This window comes from Arvicola amphibius, chromosome 8, assembly GCF_903992535.2.
Source record: "Arvicola amphibius chromosome 8, mArvAmp1.2, whole genome shotgun sequence".
Classification (NCBI taxonomy): domain Eukaryota; kingdom Metazoa; phylum Chordata; class Mammalia; order Rodentia; family Cricetidae; genus Arvicola; species Arvicola amphibius.
In genome coordinates this window covers 15030307-15048848 of record NC_052054.1, presented here as the reverse complement: position 1 = coordinate 15048848, position 18542 = coordinate 15030307, and the positions used below count along the sequence as shown (strand labels likewise).

The following is an 18542-nucleotide window of genomic DNA, read 5'->3' as shown; positions in this document are numbered from 1 at the left end:
AGACGTCTTCATCCTCCACGTTTGCTACTCAGTATTCTTTGACCACATGCCTCTCCAATTCCCTGATCTTCTCCTGCCTCAAACATCACTCTATTCTCCCTCCCTCCCTCTCTATTTAACTAAGATTTGTATTCTACACATAAATGCAATAATCCATATTTTCCTTCCTGAGCCTGGATTATCTCATTCAGCACAAGGGACTTCAGGTTTGCCAGGCCGTTTGTCTGTGCAGTCTTCTGTGGCTGGACACTCGGGTTACCTTCATCATTAGACTTCTGTGAGCAGTGCCGCAGTGTGCATGGGATGAAGCATCTCCTTAACACGATGGTTCCTTTCTATAGAAACCCAGAAGAGAGACAGAGAGGAATATGGTAGCTATATTTTTATTGAGTAGTTCCATGTAATAAAAGCTTCCTTCAAAGTTGACATGAGACTGGCTTTGAATTTCTGATCCCTCCTACCTCCATCCTCCAAGTGCAGAGACTATAGGCACGTGCCACTATGTCTTCTTTTCATTTAAAATCATTTAGTGTGTATGCTTTTGTGAGCATGTAATGTGTGTATAGGTCAGACATTGGCACCAGGTGCTTTTTTTTGTAGATCTCCACCTTACTTATTTATTATTTGTTTGTTTTGAGGCAAAGTCCCATACTGTATGTGGAGTCCACACCAATTCAGCTTGGCTAGCTGCCCATGAGCTCCCAGAATGCTTCTGTCTCCCCCTCCCTGGGCCTGGGATAGCAGGTGTAGGCTGCTTCATCTGGATTTTTGTTTGGATGCTGCTGATCCAAACTCAGTCCTCATGGTTGTGCTATAAGCACTTTATAGGCTGAGCCATTTCCTCGGCTTCTGGCTCTCATTTATAATGATTTCAGTGACTCCTGTGTTGGTTTCCCTGTGGGCTGAGTCAGTCCTCATACCTACAAGGAGCATACAGGATTCCCTGATCTTGACATCTCCAGCTTGCTATGTTCATGTCTTATACCCCTTCCCTTCCCTCCCCTCCCCTCCCCTCCCCTCCCCTCCCCTCCCCTCCCTCCCCTCCCCTCCCCTCCCCTCCCCTCCCCCTCCCCTCCCCCCCTCCCCTCCCCTCCCCTCCCCCCTCCCCTCCCCTCCCCTCCCCTCCCCTCCCCTCCCCCCCTCCCCTCCCCTCCCCCCCTCCCCTCCCCTCCCCTCCCCTCCCTCCCCTCCCCTCCCCTCCCCTCCCTTCCCTTCCCTTCCCTTCCCTTCCCTTCCCTGAGTTCCCTTCTGTTCCCCTCCCTCCCTCCCTCCCTCCCCCTCCCTCCTCCCTCCCCCCTCCCTTCCCCCCCTCCTCCCTCCCTCCCTCCCTCCCTCTCTCCCTCCCTCCCTCCCTCCCTCCCTCCCTCCCTCCCCTCCCTCCCTCTCTTTCTCCTTCCATTTCTTCCTTCCTTTCTTGCTCTCCTGGAACTTGCTTTGTAAACCAGGCTTTGAACTCACATCCACCTGCCTCTGCCTCCTGAGTGCTGGTATTAAAGGCGTGCTCCACCACCTCCGGTTTGTACCTTCCATTTCTTAACTGTGTGGTCTTCAAAAAGTTGCTTAACCTCTCTCTACCTCAGTTTCCTTGTAACAGGGGTCTGACAACTATGAGGCTTAAGCAGCATCTAGCGTGTACATCGAATTCAGTATATTAAAATCGTGATCAGAATAGCTAGACCCATGTTGGGTAAATGTATGTTTCGTTCACTGATGGTAGTTTCTTCTAGAACAGAGCACTGCTTATAGAGGTGTTCAATAGTATTGCGTCAATGAATGAATGAAGAAATGAAATGAGCTAGATGTGCCAGATACAAAGAAATATGTGATTTCTCTGCTAGACCTCATCAATTGGAGACAGAAGACAAAGATAATACGCTAATTAAATTGTTCTTAATGTGTTAGGGAGATGGTTCATCAGAAAATGCTCACCACGCAAGCATGTGGGCCTGAGCATGGAGCTCCAGCACCATGTGAAAATCTAGGCGTGTGCTTAGTGCAAGTCTGTAGCCCCTGTGGGGGGATGGAGACAGGTGAATCCTTAGAGTGTTCAGGACAGCTAGTCTAGACAAACTGGGGCACTTCGGGTTCAGCGGGAGATCTTGTGGTGGTTTGAATGAGAAATGTCCCTCAGTTCATAGGCTCATGTGTTTGAACACTGAGTCCCCTGTTGGTGGTAGTGTTTGGGGAGGTTATGGAACCTTTGGTATATGGAGAAAACATGAAAACATAACTGGATGTGGTCTTTGAGAGTTCATAGCCTAGCGCGCCCCCCCCCCCCCCCCCCCCTTCCAGTCATCTCTCTGTTTCCCGCTTGACGATGGAGATGTGATCTCTCTGCTTCCTGCTTCCTGCTCTGGTCCCATGATGCCACACTCTCCCTAGACGGTGGACTCCAACCCTCAGAAACTGTAAGCCAGGATAAAAGCTTTCATCTAGAGGTTGCTGTTGCCATGACAACTAGAAACGACTAAAACAGATCCCGATTCAAAAAGTATTTGGTGGGAAGCAGTAGAGGAAGGCACCCAGCTTTCACCTCTGACCTCCGCACACACTGCACACAGAAACATGTATACATGCGTCTCACACACAAATTTTAAAAATGGAAGGGAGGGTTAGAGGATAATGGACGAGAGCGGCTGAGCCTTTAAGCCAAATGTGTGTAAGCACGCATGTAGCTGGTCCAAGTGAGTTTATTTCTTTCCCCTTAGGTTTTCCAGAGAGGCTGGGAACTCTTTTCTAAATCCACTAAACAATCAAGGAGTTTTTAGCTAATGGCTTCCATTTCCCAGCTTAGGGGTTTTCACTGTTGCTGCTCCTTTCTATCGCAATACTTTGCTTTTTTCAGAGGTCCTCCTAGTGGTAACCCAGACACATTCCTGCGTGAATCCTACCAGCCTCTACGTTACTCTTAAACAGAGAGTGCCAAAAAATTGCAGACCTAAAAGGCATCAATCCCTCTTGTGTTACCAACTGGTTTTATATAGCCCCAGAGAAACATTGCTCAATTCAGGGGACAACGTATCAGATCAGTTACCAGGGGACGATGGGCCTTGGGGGTGGTATATCTCAGTGCCTGCCCTGGCTTCAGACACCACACACACACATGCACACCCACATGCACACACATGCACAGGCATGCGCACACCCACCCACATGCACACACACATGCACACTCACATGCATTCACACATACACACACCTTCTCTTATGTTTTATCATTTAAAAATAAAAGAAATTTTTAAATCAAACAAATACTGGGTTAATTTAAATGTTAATTTTATTTCTAAATTTGTGTGTTGCTTATAATTTTAGGTATAGCTAATCAAGGGAATGATTACATCAACCCTGTAACAATAATTAAATTTTTTCCCATATGGGGTTTCAGTAATTTTCTTTTAAGGGTTGTTTTTATTTTGTGTTTGTATCAGTTTATGTATTTTAGTGCAAATCCCTGTGTATCCAAACCGAGGGTGCAGATGCCTATGAGGGCTGGCTGGATGCTATTGTGATCAAGACTTTATCTGATGTAAAGAAAACGGATGCGTGTATCCAGTAGACAGGTCGTTCCTACTAAGTCTATCCATAAGCCTGCAGCAGGCAGCTCACTCTTATTAAGCCCAGTCATAAGTTTTCAGTGAAGAAAGGTATACACTAGGGTGACCATATGAACTTCACTTAACTTAGACTAAAAATATCATATGGGGGATATGGGTCAGTTATTAAAAACACATTCTGCTCTTCCTGAAGAATCAAGTTTGATTCCCAGCACCCATGTTGGGCAGCTCACAATCCTTGCAACACTAGCTTCAGGGATCTGACAACCTCTGAATCACATGCATATCACACCCACCCACCCCCACACATCCCTTAAAAGTACTATGAGAGAGAACAATATGTTGTAATTCTCACTTTAAAAACTGGGACTTAGGTAAGGGAGGCGAGAGTAGGCTTAAGACCACAAATTAGCATTGTATAAGGGCCTCATCATCTCAGAAGTCTCATCGACAAGACAGAGCTAATATTGGGATGCTGTGTAGTCAGGGATAGTCAGTTAGAGGAACAGTGCCAAGAGAGAATGAATATGTATTAAGGAAGGGGATTTACTAGACTGGCTACGGAGGAGGTGCTGGCTAGTCTGCTGGTAGCTGTGTGCATGCCAGAGGCTGGGGATCCATTAATTGCCCAGTTCACCAACTGGGTACCTCAACAGTACCAAATTTGGTGCGGAAGGCCTGGAGGATTCCTGAAGAGCGGCTGGTCTTCAGTTGTGTTGGGACACTGAAGGAGCTGGGTATAAAAGCTAGCAAGGCACAGTGGCAGCGGCGTTGTACTCAACAACAGGGAGCAAGGTAGAGCAGGCCAAACAGCCCCCGCCCCAGCTTTTTAGAGCTGAGCCACTGTAGGTGCCGTACACTCTGGGGAAGGGCTCCTCTGCTCCATTATTCCTTCCTAGAAACGTCCTTACAGACCCACCCAGAGGCATGTCAACTGATTCCGGATCCGATCAGGTTGGCAATCAATACTAAATGTAAAAGAATATGCATAACCTGCCACGGTAATGCCAGATACTGAGAAAGGGCTAAAGAGAGACTTTGTCGTTGATTTTCTAGTACAAACCGTGACTTCTTAGGTTAGTGACACCAGTTTTGTACTCCTCTGGTTATTTACATGGTCATCTCTTCTTCCCTGAATGGCTTTAATGTGGGAGCAAATCAAAGGTGCTTTTCTTTCAGTCAGGGAAGGCCAGCAGAGTCAGTATGCACACGCAGATAGCTTCTGGGTGGCAGCCAGGGTTTTTAGTGAATGGATCACTGCCTAGGCAAATGGGTTGTGGGAAGCAAATCCCGAACATATTCTTTTTTTTCTATAGGATTGTCTCAGAGAGATAAGTGCTTGGACCACTATTTTATTCGTGATGGTAGATGGTTAAAAGTAACCACTGTTATTTTTTCTTCTCACCTACCTGGTCTCCTTTGATCTTCCTACCCCTGTCTACCTCTCTGTTTTCTAAAGATGAATGTGAGGAGTGTGTGTAATCATGGTGGGAGAGTACTTTCAAATACCATCGTTCAGTTTTGTTGAGAGACTTTTCACGTAACTTAAAATTCATCCACGGATGTGTAAAATGTACAGAGCTGTGCAGCCATTGCTAGACTCTAGTCTAGAACATTCTCACCACCACCCCCCCCCTGCCCACGGAGCCCTGGTTTGAGCTTTTCTATGAAATGAAGTAATATAATATGTAGTCTTTTAATCCAGCTTATTTTACTTACCATGATGTTTTTCAGGGCCCTTTCCACTGTACCCTTTACCAACTTTTTTTTTTATTAAGTAAGATCTGATGTGTAAACGTCTGTCTTGTTTTCCCTTTTTATATTAGTTTGCCGAGAAATTCATACAATGTGTCCTGATCATATTCCTCTCCCCTCCCCCACCTTCCCCCAGATCTGCATGCCCTTCTGTACCTACACAATTTTGTATTCTCTCTCTCTCTTTCTCTCTCTCTCTCTCTCTCTCTCTCTCTCTCTCTCTCTCTCTCTCTCTCTCTCTCTCTCTCTCTCTCTCTCCTATCAGATGTGTGGCCCTTTTCTGAATGGTCATTGCCCTACAGGGCCACGCTCTTAAACCTGATTCTCTCTCCTCCAGCAGCCATCAGTTGGGAACAGCTCCTCAGCTAGGGTGGGACTTTGTGCCCAGGTCCCCCATCTCCTGCTGGGATTTGTTTGGCTGCAGTCTGTGAGGTCTTGTGCATGCTCAACCACTATGAGTTCACACCTGCAACTGCACAGATTGTTTGGAAACCTGCTGCTTCCTCGTAGTCTTCCCCCGCCTCAGGCTCTTCCAGTCTTTATCCCCTCCCCCGCAGAGATCTCCTAGTCAGGGGAGGGCAAGGTGTAATAGAGATGTCCATTTAGGGTTGATCTCTCTCTAGTCTCTTTTTCTTTGCACCTTGACCAGTCTGTGTTAATTGTTACCTTCTGCAAATCGAAGCTTCTCTAATGAGTGTTGAAAGAGGCACTAAGCCATGCGTATAATGATAAATCATTAGAAGCTGGTTTACTACTATGTCCATTTAGCAGAACAACAATAGTAGGGCCCCCGGGGATTGAACTCAGGTGGCCTGGCTTGGCAGCAGCCATCTTTACCCACTGAGCCATCTTGGCAGCCCCTTTCTAGGGGGTCTTAAAGGGACTCTTGTAGTTTTTTTTAGAGCCACCAGAAAGCCATCGTGGAGTTAAACCATTTCCTAGCTTTTCAGTGACAATTTTAAATAGGCCTTCCAAAGTGGTCTGCCTTCAAGATGAGAAACAATCATGGATTTTTCTGAAGTTGAGGCCTCTTCTAATGCCGACCCTAAAATAAGACCTTTTCAGGCAGATTTTGTTTGCTCTAAACATGTAATTTCCGAAGAAACAAGATTTGAGAAGTCTGTGCCAATCAGGTTGCCTTTGTTCTGGAAACCAGTCCTAATTTTGAGGCTGTGATTTAAAAAAAAAAGAAAGAAAGAAAAGAAAGAAAACAAAAACAACACACTTTCTCAACGGGAAAACAAAGGCCAGGCAGGGTTGAGGGTGTTCACACTGCCTCTGTAAACGTTTATTCTAAGAGCTGAATGTTGACTTGAGGAAACCTGGAAAACTAAGCCAAGTAAAGAAAAAAACCACCAAGGCAAAACCACTGCAAACAAAACCCAAGCAACTGCTTCCATGTGAACTGCAGAGTAAACATCACCCCGGAAACCTGGTGCTTAACTGGCCTCCTCACTAATACCCGTGCCCTCAGACCTGCATTTGGACAGTTTGGGTATTTAAGGAGATACGTTCATCAACTAGGCATCAGCAAGAGCGGCCTCAGGTTTTGGCTGAACTCTGCTTAGCCATATGACTCTAGACAAACATGCCTAAAATATGTGATGTAGGTTTCTTTAGAGGAAGGCTAGCTATAGGGGCTGCTGTGGGCCCTATGATCTGTCATAGCCACGAGACGGCAAGTATATTCTCATTTGCATAATGTTTAAACATATTCTCATTTTCATAATATTTAAGCAGAGCGGGTCGCTAATTCTGGGGAAGGGAAAGAGCCGTGGAGAGTAAACAGGATCATTTTAGAGATACAACTTTTGGAGTTTTCCCTCCTTGCTTGTTATCAGTAACTTATTTCTAGTAGTTTGCCATTATACAACATATCCAGGACAGACATCCAAGATCCTAGGGGTCTTGGGAAATGAATGAGACCAGTGAAGTTTCTGGAAAAGTTTTTTTAGCTCTTGAGTGTTTCATGAAATCATTGCTGGGGAGAATTGTTCCAATGTAGGTTTTAAGTGCCAGCATATTTGAATGAAGCTGTGAATTTAGGAATACCAAACCAAGCCGGGCGGTGGTGGCGCACGCCTTTTATCCCAGCACTTGGTAGGCAGAGGCAGGCGGATCTCTGTGAGTTTGAGGCCAGCCTGGTCTACAAGAGCTAGTTCTAGGACAGACCCCAAAGCTACAGAGAAACCGTGTCTTGGGGGAAAAAAAAGGAAAACCAAACAAAATGACCCAAACAGAAAGAGTTCCTCTGTAAGCCAGGGGACTTAAATGATAAAAATATAATCCAGTTTATAGTAAACTGGCAGCATTCTCAGAACAAACAGTCTACACAAATGCAACTGCTGATCTCAGTCCACAGTACTTCCCCAAACTGTAGTGCGCCAGCCAGGTGGTACGCTGGCAGAAAAGACACCGAGAGTGTAGTAGTGACATTTCATTTTGTCACCAGGACTACGCGGTTCAGGGCTTCAGGCAGCATACTGTAAAGGGCTGCTCCTATACCCCAGTCCTTCAGACTTAAATTGCTCATCATGCATTGCAGGGTCCGTAGTCTCTCCCAGTGATGTCTCTATGATTTCTGTATGTTGAAGTGATGGGACTGGACTTCCAGTATTGGTTAACAAATTTTAGAGATGAGGCTCTAGCAGAAGACAGCCAATAGCACCCCACTCCCCATGCTGTTGTAGCAGCCACATAGCAACAGGGGCTTTTAGCGGCTACCAGATTTGCTAAAAGCAGTCGCTCCAATTAGCAGTAAGAGCCATGCACCTGGCGTTATTCGGAATTCTGCCTCTTTTAAGGATGATTTTTAATGTAATCTATTTATACTTTAAATAACAAAAAAAACTTACTCAGTCTTTGGAGGGGGTATATCAAGAAAACCTAGCAAAGTTGCATGGAGCCTTTCAGAATTGATTACTGATATAGACTGTGGGGGGTGTGTGCTTGGTGAAAGATTCTTTCCAACAGCAGAATTTGGAAATGTTGCTTGCTCATGGTTCACTTCCTGATTTTGACTATGATCATATTGATACTGTAGTTGTCTCCTTAGAAATTCTAACACTGCCCCAGGCTCCCGACGTGAGTAGGCTTTGCTGCCAGACTTGTCACCAGGGAGAATAAAAATGATAGCTCTGAGCTGCAAGCGTGTAGCAAAAGCGGTTTCTCTTCCACTCCCATTGCAAGATGTCAAATCAATACAACGGCAAGAGCTGCACCATACTGTCAAAATGCTGCAGTTGGCCTGGTGATACAGCTCAGCAGGTGGAGGCACTTGCCACACAAGCGGCAAGACTGGAGTTTGATGCCCAGAAACAGAGAAGGCGGAAGGAGAGAAGAGAACTGACTCCACATCTTCCATCTTCACATGTGCACAGTGCCCATGCACACCCCTCCCATACACACTAAAACATGCTGTTGTCAATGTCTAGCGTTTATAAAAACATTTTTCTCCTTTAAACATTTGGTACCCCCGTTCTTTGTTTTTTTTCCCCCATCACTAAATGCTCTTGGGTGTTTTGGATAGTATGATGGCTTTCTTGTAGTTTCTTTTCTTTTAAAAAATATTTGTTTATGTGTATGCGTGTGTGAGGGAGTGTATGTATGTGCACCACGCTCATGCAGGAGTCCACGGAGATCAAAAAAGGACACTGGAGCCCCTGGAACTGGAGTTACAAGTGGTTGTGCATCTCCATGTGGGTGCTGGGAACAGAACCCAGGTCTCTGTAAAGAGCAGAGCCATTCTTTCCCCGGTACCATCTTTCCATCCCCCCCCCCCTGTTCTCCGTTCTGAGGACTTAAAAACAAAACCAAACCAGAGCAGCATCTGCTGAGTCAATATTTTCTGGGTCTTCTAGGTTTTAGGAAGACTGATAGAGTGCATCTCTTCCCTTTACTCTTGTGTTTTGAAAGCCTAAACCACCTAAAGTAATCAATCAATCAACTCTACTGTCAAACCTTCAGGAAGCTCTATCGGCGCCTCACGTCCTGGGATTCACCCTCATTCTTTAATGGGCTTAGTCTGCTGCTGTCATAGTCACTGTGCGATTTCTGCATCTGCTGACATTTCTTTCATCTCGGACTGTGACCTCCCACGGAAAGGATCCAGACCACATTGGTTTGTCCTGCTAACCATTGAGAAGCAGACAATTTTTACGTAGAAAGCAGTTTGGGAAAATTCTTCAAGTTGCAAGTTCTCCAAATTTGTTCTCTATCTGATTTCTAACGGGTCGGCTCCCACCAGTTTGGGTGCACAGATATTGCCAACAGTGCTTATTGACTGGAAATGGATTTCTCTAGGTGAGATGAAAGTTTGCCAAGACTTTGTTGCCATGGGGATTTCTAGGTTGTGCCATTCCCAGCTTACGTGTGAAAATTATGGAAATCCATGGCTAAGTTTTCAAACTGCAGCTTCTCTCTCTCCCTCTCCCCTTTTACCAGTTTTTGCATCTGCCCATCTTCCCTATTTCCTTCCTGTTCTCAGAGTTCCTTACGCTGCCTCCATGCCGTGGATCTGCTCTGTGGAAGGAGTGAAATGCTCTACCTTAGACCAAATTGTTTAGGACAGTAGAACAGAGAAGCAGGGAGTCAAAGCCGAGGAACTGGAAACACTCACGTAGTCACTGAGCATCTTCAGGGACTGGCAAGCAAACTGAGAACAAAATTTAGCATCAGGAAAGTCTGTGGAAACAAATGTGTGCCTTAGTCATGATCTGGTAAAGGAATTTAAGTTTATTATTAATGAAGAAAAAAATAAAGCCACCTGTAACTTCCAGAGTCTAGAATAAAATGGAATATCGCTGTACCTCATACATGTAATTCCCACTGTTAGCTAGGAGGTTTGCTACCAGGTCAGTCATTGAAGAGAATAGGAATATGCTTGTCTGCCTGTCATCATTTGTGATTCTTTTCTTTGGTAAGAGTCCAAAGAGAATGCTACTTCTCTCCAGCTTGGCCTGTGGAGTAAGATTTACGAGACAAAAAATAATTAAAGATGATAATGCTTCCCCCAACAGCTTCTGATTGTTTAGCCCAAACTTGTTTGATTTCTTTCATGAAAGCTAGTTGCCATGTAGATACTTGGTCTCTATTGTTACTTGTGACAGATGCCAAGTCTGGTGCCAATCCGCAATCCTTATCTTACTTGATTTAATTAGCCACTGTGGGTCACTCTAGTCATCTGGAGACCTTAATTCTTGGTTGCACCTTCTCAGTCTCCAAGCCCAGAGTCCCCAGAGTCTCTTAGGAGGGACCCCTGGGGCTCAGCCTCTTCCTGTCTCCTTGTATCCTTCACACCTGGTGTCAGGGCTGTGAGCAACACATGGCTTGCTTTCCTTTTGGAGTCTATAACCTGTCATCCATCCAGCTGCCCTCTTGACACCCTTGCCTGGTTTTCTAAAAGCTTTCTTACGTATTATGTGTCTAAGGCAAATTTCTAGTCTCTCTTGGAGGGCCCTCGTCACACAATGGGTCTCACTTAGATTGTAGAAGGTCTTTTCTCCCAGGGATCAGCCAAACGTGGAGATTGTCCTCAGCCCCTCTACTCCACACTGCTCACCCCGGTGGCAGAGCTTCTTTTGGTGTTGTAAGAATGCATCTAGAATGTAGCCCACCACCGGCATCCCCCTGTCTCATTCCAGCTTTCATATTTTTGCTCCCCGGAACATTATATCAATCACCTTGGAACCACCTCCTCTTTCCTTTCCTTCCTGTCAGGAAGCAGTCAGCTCTGTCACAGAAAAATGGAAGCCAAGTGATAGATATCAGGACTATTTAGGATCTCCCAGTTACCTCTGAGTTCACTCAGGGCAAACTGCCACCACCCTCATGCCTTGGGCCACTTCATTCCTTTCTTCTCCATCTTTCTTTATTTCTCCCCCTCCTTCTTTCTCTCTCACTCCACCCTCCCTCTGTATCCCTTCTTTTTCCCTCCCTTCCTCCTTCCTTCCTTCCCTCCTTCCTTCCTCCCTCCCTTCCTCCCTCCCTCCTTCCCTCCCTCCTTCCTCCCTCCCTTCCTTCCTTCCCTCCTTCCCTCCCTCCTTCCCTCCCTCCCTCCTCCTCTCCCTCCTCCCCCCCCTCCCCTCCCTCCTCCCCTCCCTCCTCCCCCTCCGCCCCTCCTCCCCCCCCCCCCCCTTCCCCCCCCCCCTCTCTCCTCCCCTCCTTCCCTCCCTCCTTCCCTCCCTCCTTCCCTCCCTCCTTCCCTTCCTTCTTTCACTCCCTCCCTCCTCCCCTCCCTCCCTCCTCCCCTCCCTCCCTCCTCCCCTCCCTCCCTTCTTCCCTTTTTCCCTCCCTCCTCCCCTACCTCCTTCCCTCCCTCCCTCCCTCATTCCTTTTTTTCCCTTCTTTCCATCAGTGTCTTGCTCCATGGCTCAGGTTAGCCTCAAACTCCTGACCCTCCTGCCTTGGCCTCCCACACACGGAGGTTACAGTTTGTGCTAATGCATCTGGCTTCCCTTGGACTTCTTACAGATTTGTGCTCTCTCTGCTTTAGGGTCCTGGTCTCTTTGGCTGCCAGTTGGATGTGACGGATGTTCTTCTGATCCAGAACTTGTCCATTTGCTGTCTCTTCAAACTCACCCCTTGTTCCTTTTTCTCCATGAGGTAATGATTCCAGTTTCACCTTGATTATGTCACCTGAAGTAGCAACTTTTTTCTGCACCCCCTACTCTTAAATGTTACTCATTTATTTATTCATTTATATCTTCATCACCTTCTAACGTACAGTATTTTTTTTTTACTAATCCAATGCCCTTATAGAATGGAACATCTATAAGGGCAGAATTCTGTTTTGTCCAATTGTTTGTTATTAATATTTAGGACTAAGCTGGCATGTAGTTAGGCATTCAATTTATGTTTCTTTTTTTTGAACAAGTTGAGAACAATATGTGATTCTTCTTAGCATAAACTAAGTGGCATATTAGATTATTACTTGATTCAAGGAGCCTGAAGAGATGTGTGTGGGGAGGTCAAGGCTTGCAGAAGCCTTCCCTAGCTTCCAGGTTGAAGTCAGTTCATCTGACCACTTCAGTGGGCTCCGCCATCCCCTTCTTAATCCTCCTTGTCCGGTTGAATGCACCTTTTACTATTACGGAGGCTATTTTACAGTTCTGCTAAAAACCATTTAAAATTACAAAACAAGACGGTATTGCGTTAACTCTGACCTTACAGGACCCTGGGTTTTATAACTGTTTAGAGAAAACGTGGAAAGGTTGAGTGTGTTTGCTGGCCCCATTCGTTCTATTACTCATCCCTATAAAGAGGTTTTAAAGCACATATTAAAAAGATTCCGTCTCTCTTGTCTTGTGCTTTTCTTCTTATCTTCCTTCCTCGGGTATCAAAGGGTCCGAAGCGAGACCCCCTTGGGTCTGGAGGTAGAGCACTAGAGCAGGCTGGGTTAGAGCTGGCCTCAGTCCGCAGGTCCTGACCCAGAGTCACTGCTCATGGCTGCTCTGTGCAGGGGCCAGTGCACCCTTATGGTGAGTAAGCCCTTGGCGGCTGCTGTTCTGCCCAGGGTAGCTGTCTCTTGTGGCTCTTTGCTTGTTTCTACTTCTACAGATGTGTTTCCCCATATCCAGCTAGGGCTCGGCTAAGATGAGGGTCTCTATTCTCAGAACACGCGTGCGCTGCAGCCGAGATGCCTCAGGGTGTGGAATGGGAAAACTGGGATGGCAGGTAGCTTTCCAGTAAACGTCCTAGGCCAGGGACAACATCACCCATTTCCCATAGTACCGCAGTGGGGTGACCTTGAGGAGCCGGAGGTTATTTCAAGGGCCCCATGCAGGTCAGGATTTGCCTTCAACTGCATCCCCAAACAAGGGAGTCTATAAATTTGGTGTCAGTCACCTACTGGGGACCTCACAGTGGTCAAATTCTGTGATCTCCAGAATCCCACAGAGCATTGCATGTTTGTAGCTTCCAAACTGTTTGCCATTTTGCATCCTGACTGGTTAGTATTCATTAGAGACAAATGCATGTGAGAAATTTAGTGGAGATTTGTGTGTAATTTTGTTAGTCATAGGCTGGCTTGTTTTGTTTTCCTAAATAGAGCAGGCAAATATGCTAAAATGCCAACAGCGTTATTACTACCTGTGTCTCACAGGGTCCCTCTCTATCAGGGCTACTTAAAACATGCCTGTCGCCTCTGTTCCTTTTTATGCATTTATTTAATCGGCTTCAACCAGTGTGTCCTTTCTAATTCGTTCCATCGTGATTCAGAAGAAGCAAAGGTAATGACACATTTAGAATCAGAAAATTGTAGCACGTTTGAGCTACAGAGGACAATGGAGAACACCTCACCCAGTCAAGTCCCCCCTTCCCCCCGAAGAGGAGAGTGGGGTGAAGAGAGGCAGTGACTCACCCCCGAGCTCCCACACTGACTTTCTGGCAGGGTTAAACATCCAAAGCTGTGTCTTCTAATCTCCTGTGAGTGTTCTTGTCACCGGAGCGAGTTAAAATGAAAATGACCATAAACCCGGGAGCAGCAGCCGCTGCCATAACAGCAATAATGACAAACTCATCGGAACAGACTCTGTGGTCTAGAAAACCAAACACGAAGTATCCCTGGGATTTCCACTGCATGAGACAGAATGAGCTTGCTAAGGGGTTACCACTGTGTTTAAAATGTTTATTGTCGTGTGTGTGAATGTGTACAGGTGGATGCACGCACATGGCGTAGTCCTTACAGGGTGGTCAGTTCTGTAGGGTTGGCTCTCTCCTTCCACAGGGGTTCCTGGGCTAGAACTCAGGTGGAAACCATCACCCACTCACAAAAGGAAAGTGGGAGTATTTTGGTTTGTTATGTGGCCGCTAGTGTTGCTGTTGCCTTTGCAGTGTTCATAGCATGAATATCTTCACTCTTGATGGGTGTTAGCTTGCAGTTACTGACTGATGGCATGGTAGAGTTCTCCATTGCATTAGAGAGGTTACAACCAGAGCAGGCTTCCCCAAGGCTGAAAAATGCAGGGATGTGCAGTCATGGCAGCCTCTTCTTGGTTTTTGCACCAGAAGAGGGTTGTTAACTGGAAGAAAAGCAAGCCGAGGGTGTTAGCGACAGCACAGTCGCTTGTAAGACATGGATCTGCCTTCATTCATGAACTCAGCCAACATGCAGTGACAAGTCCCAAGAGATAGCCAGACTTCAAGGTGGAAGACTTGGGAGCCAGACAGAAGATTAAAATTCACTGTGCTAAATACAATTTGTCTTCACCTCAGGGAGTAAGTGTGGTCTCAGAGAGACACCTATGCCTGGAATATTACTGCAGTTTGGGTAAGGGAGGAAAGGGCAGCCGTGGGTGTGGAAGGATGGAAGCTGAGGGCAGCAGGCGACACACAGGCTTCTTGGTGGCTGGAGTGCCAGCACGCGGGTCCACCATCGTGCTTTACTTTCTGCATTGGCAAGGAAGGAATCCAAGGTCCTGCTCTGTGTTAAGGACCAATCTGGCCAGGAAGGGCTCCCAACAGTTTTGCTGTGTGTAGGGCTGAGGAGGTTCCTGGAAGGTAAGACTTTCAATTCTCATACCAGGACCGTCTTTGGCAAACAGAACAGGACGGTTGGACATCCTATCTTTATGTGGGGATCTGCCAACTAAATCGAGGGCCTGTCTGCTTTGTTTTGTTTTATTTTCCTGTTGGGTAATAGATAAACTTGTTAACAATGGGATATGAAAAAGAAGGAGGGGGAGACAAGGTACTTGTAGACTGGAAAAAGACGTATTTGGTAACAGATGTGTCCGTACTTCAGAAGAGGAGGACTTCAGACACTAGGGACCAGGGAGGGCCCAGGAGCGAGAATACACTGGGCTCTTGAGTATGAAAACCAGTGAGAGATGGCATCTGTCTGTCTGTCTATCTATCTATCTATCTATCTATCTATCTATCTATCTATCTATCTATCATCTATCAATCTATCTATCTATCATCTATCTATCTATCTATCTATCTATCTATCTATCTATCTATCATCTATCTATCTATCATCTATCTATCTATCATCTATCTATCTATCTATCTATCTATCTATCTATCTATCTATCTATCTATCATCTATCTATCTAACATCTATCTATCTATCTATCTATCTATCTATCATCTATCTATCATCTATCTATCATCTATCTATCATCTATCTATCTAACATCTATCTATCTATCTATCTATCTATCTATCTATCTATCTATCTATCTATCTAATCTTCTATCTATCCATCCTTCCATCCACCTATCATCTATTTCAATTCTTCCCTCCTTCCCTCCCTCCCCCTTCCTTCCTTCCTTCCTTCCTTCCTTCCTTCCTTCCTTCCTTCCTCTCTTCCTTCATCCCTCCCTCCCTCCCTCCCTCCCTCCCTCCCTCCCTCCCTCCCTTCCTTCCACTTATTTATCCATCCTTCCACCCATCATCCATCTATCTGTTTATCTATCTATTGACCTACCTTCACGACTGGTATATCTGTAGATCTATAGAGGGGGTCAATCTGGAACAGTAATGTTGGAAATTTATGGGAGAAATGGAACAGGAAATAACTTTAATCAAATTTCTATTTAAAAAAATTGTCATTCCTGTCAGCAGTTCATTAACTCTGATGAAGATGATCATGTGACTGACTTCATTAAAATTAGATTTCCTACCATTTAAAGATATTCATTAGCCACAGTGATAATCATTGAAGGTGGAATTGGGTTATTTCCTCTAAAATTTATGTTATATTAACCTATTCAAATCCCACTGCTTGCTACATGCTTTAAAAATGAATCTTGTTTCTGGGGCATAGTGGCACAAACGCGCAATCTCACCACTTAGGGGTGGAATCAGGAGGGTAAAGTTCAAGGTCAGCTTCAGCTACACAGTTAGTTTGAAGCCAGCTGGGGCAATGTGAAATTCTGCCTTAAAACAAAACAAGCTTGTCTTCCAGGGGAGTGGCAGATGCCTACACTCTGGGCACTCAGAGGTTAGGAGGAGGAGGATCATGAGTTTCAAGCTATATTGTATTACATAATGAGGCTCTGCCCCCCTAAATAAAACAAAATAAAGGCAAGATTGATTTTGAGAGCAAAAAGGACATTTGTAAACACAGTACTTCAGATGGCTGTGTTAGAATGACAAACCTTACCTATCTCTTTTCTCTGACTTCAAATCAATTAGAATAGCACCATGTAATAGAAACATGCCAGTCACCTGGCAACTACATTCTAAAAAGCATGTGTGTGCGTGTGTGTGTGAGAGAGAGACTAATAAAACCAAACTTAATAATGTATTTAAATCAACAAGATACACTTAAACATCACAATTTTAACACAAAAACACCATAGAGAATTATTGAGACAAACAGCTTTTCCTTTTTTGCTGTGTACTGTCTGTAACTCTGTGTTCTTTTCAATTACAAACCATTCCCAACTCAAATACAAAATATTTATTAGGGATATTTGACTTGAACACAGTTTTTTTTAAAGTTCAGATATCTGAAAAAGTAGATTGATAAATAAAAATTATTAGAAGCATTTTTCGGTTTTTAATGATTGACTTGCATGGTGGCTTGAAACCTCAAATCAACTTGATTAACAACACCCAAAGGTATGAATAGTAACTTATAGTGGCTTATTCAAGTGCTCACTCACAAGAAAACTAGTTCTCCAAGCATTATAAGCTGTGTAATTGGTGTTTAGTAGAAATAAGCACACAGCATATGTCTTTTCATATATATGGATATACATATATCTGGATATGTATATACATGTCTGTTCCATCTCTGAATATATGTATATATGATTTTGTGTTATTCATATCTCAAATATTTGCTGTAAGCCCCATGGCAATTAGCAACTACAAAATTGGATAAAATCTCACAGATTCTGTTAGATTGATAACCTACTTATTTTGCCTTGAGAATCAAGCATGACATAATAGCAATATATTTTGTGATAATACCGCTCTGACCATACCATCAGAGCTTGAAAGTGCTAGTCAGTGTCCTTTAATTATTGACCAGCAATTCCAAGCTAAATTTTATAACAGTCTTTGCCCAGAAAGGGTCAACATACTATTTTGATCACTTTCAAATAAAAAAATGCTATAGTGGTATTATTCCTTGATTGAAAAGTAAAACCAAACTAAACCATTAGGCATAAGAATGAGAAAGACTTGAGTGGATCGCCCATATTTCAAACACTTGCTAGCCACAGGTGGTTGGCATATGCAGAATGGGATGGCAAGGACAGAGATCACATTAGGTTTAGGAACTTGAAAGCAGTCACCATTTAGTCTCTCCTGTGGCTTGCCACTTCCTCTCCCTGCCCCCGCCCCACCTTTTCCGTGGTAGTAGTTCGGTGTCCTCCCTGTAGATGGCAGCACTTTCTTCTTCAAGTTAGGAGGCCTTCCTTCTTAGCACTTAAGATTCCTGCAGTTTTCATAGAAAGAATCATGATTCTCTAGAAAATTCTTAGGAAGCACAGGTCAGAATATTTCCAGTTCCACTGTGATTCTGCCATTGGGTTGGGAAAGAACCCGTTTGCCTTCTCCCTGCAGAACCCCTCACGGCTCAGTGTGGAGCAAGGCTGAGGAGATTTCAGGGGTCCAACTTAAAATCCTTAGCATTCCTGTGGTCACCCAGAGCCACCTCTCACACAGCGACCAGAGTGGACAAGACAATTTCTGACTCCCACGCTGTGACAATAACTCTGTTTTCACTTTCCATTGAACTTCGTAACCGGATTTTTAAGGACTCCCACAGAACGTGACATTACATATACATGCTATCCACATCTGGCATTAAGGGGACCTAATATAGTATAACTAAGGTTAATATTTTAAAAATATCTTACATTTAGAAGTACCCTTCTCCTGTCTTTCACATTACATTGGTGAAAAGGTAAGAGAACATTATGTAAGGAATGAAGCATCAAGGAAAGAGATGGAGGATTCAATTGTTTTCCCAAGGATTGGCATACATCTGTGCCTAGCACTTGAATCCCGTGTAGAACCCAACAAACTGTGGACTGATGTCTTGATCCTTTTTGACTGACAGCTTAAAATTACAGGCTCTCTGTTTCTGTAATTTTTACTCATTCTGTTTCCCCAGTACAGCCTCAATGCTCTATTTGAATTTTAATCATAATTTTTCTTAGTTGAGCTTCGTGCCAACATTGGGCTGTACCTGGTATAATGCGTTTAAAGTGCTGTGCTTTTGAATCAAGAAAAAAATCACTGTTTTCTTATTATATTCTTTAATTCTTTTAAACT

At 44.7% G+C, this 18542-nt stretch overlaps 1 protein-coding gene across 1 annotated transcript in view; it reads left to right on the top strand.

The window, feature by feature from the left end:
* Esr1 (estrogen receptor 1) overlaps positions 1 to 18542 on the top strand; it is a 368654-nt gene that overhangs the window by 58552 nt on the left and 291560 nt on the right. The window contains 1 exon segment of the mRNA XM_038339005.1: positions 11803 to 11912. The gene's annotated coding sequence lies outside the window, so the exon portion shown is untranslated.